Source organism: Monodon monoceros, unplaced genomic scaffold, assembly GCF_005190385.1.
Source record: "Monodon monoceros isolate NGI ecotype Baffin Bay Population unplaced genomic scaffold, NGI_Narwhal_1 Super_Scaffold_7, whole genome shotgun sequence".
NCBI classification, from domain to species: Eukaryota; Metazoa; Chordata; class Mammalia; order Artiodactyla; family Monodontidae; genus Monodon; species Monodon monoceros.
In genome coordinates, this window is record NW_021703784.1 from 69,924,888 (window position 1) to 69,926,462 (window position 1,575).

Here is a 1,575-nt window from a genome sequence, read left to right on the forward strand (position 1 = left end):
GATGAATAAAAGTCCATGAATAAGTAAATTAAAAAAAATAAGGACCAAGAGGAGACATGCACTGGTCTCTAAGATGCGTGATCTTGGGATTTACCCCAAGGGGGGAGACAACTGTGACTCCTGGCTCTGTCTTTGGGCCAGAGGGCATCCCCAGGGACCAAGAGAACTGAGAGATGTTTGCAGCACCAGTTATGTCCAGAATAGTCACCAGAGAAGTAGAGCCACAGAGCTTTGAAGATTGTCCTTAACCCAGATCTGGATGAAACAATTTCACATCAAGCAATGGGTACCCATGGAGAAGCGTGTGTACCATCCTCCATCTCACCATCCTACAGCAATGTTAAAATGGTGTTGGACTGCACCTGGGAACGGTTCATGAGAGATGTGGCAGAGATGGTGAGGACCCAATGGGCACCCGATCTCATCCTCCCTGCACAGGCACAAGTAGTGCAGCCAGTGCTCTGTGGCATCAAGGTGACCGGATTGTGACTTGAGGTGTGGTGCAGACCGGGGAAAGAGGAGTGTGAACAGCGGATGGAACACACTGGGGATGTAGGAATGGAAGCTTCCGCGGGACGGATGCAGGCAGGTGGCGGAGGACATAGAGAGTGCACTTTTTGGGTTGTGATTGTGGAGTGGCAGGCTGGGGACAAAGATGTGTGTAAAAGCCGAGAAGAGGAGGCACTTGCACTTTGACTGACAAGAACTCTAGAACATAGTTGAACCTGCCGTTGAGGAGTTCACTAGGTCCTTGACCATTCTGCAGAGGAGGAAGAGTGGACCGCTGGGTGTGGATTGAGACTGGAGACATTTAGGTAGAAGAGTAGAGATTACAGGGATTTACAACAAGATAAAGCAAGCCAGGCAAGGATCCAACATCCACTGACAAGAGCCTCATACAGCCTGGCTCATCTGACAGCAGCGAGATGCCCGAGCCACTCCAAGGATGCCTCAGAAGTTGTGTTAAACATGTTTTTCCATTCTGTATCTGTGTTTTTGATGCTTTCACATCCTGGGGCCTCCCTGCCCCTGGAGGGACTGCTTCTCCCAGAGGTAGCCAATTCTTACAGATTAGTAAACTAACCTGTGATAGTAAACTAACCTGTGAGTGAGCCTTTCAAATACAAACCAACCAATCCAGAGCTCACACTTCAACCACCTCCTTTATTGCACCCTCACGCTCTGGGCCACTATCCACCTGCCCTGATCACACCAGAGCCAGGTACCAGACAACTAGCAACCAGCCCCTATGCCGAGCGAGAGCTGAAAGTATTCAAATGAGCCAGTCCTACACCTGCTCACCGTGCCTCACTGGTCCTCCCACAGAAACCACAATAAAGGCGTTTGTCACGTTTTCTCCCCCTCTCTCTGTCCCCTGGCCCACCCTGGGTGCTTCCTCGTGTGGCCACCCCTTGGTGTGATGTGCCCCCTTCGTTGGGGACCTGTGAGTAACAAATTGTCTTTTTCATGGCAGTTGTCTCCCGATCTGTTGGCCTTACCATCACAGTTGTCTCCCCCCTTGGGGTAAATCCCAAGATCACGCATCTTAGAGACCAGCGTATGTCTCCCCTAGGC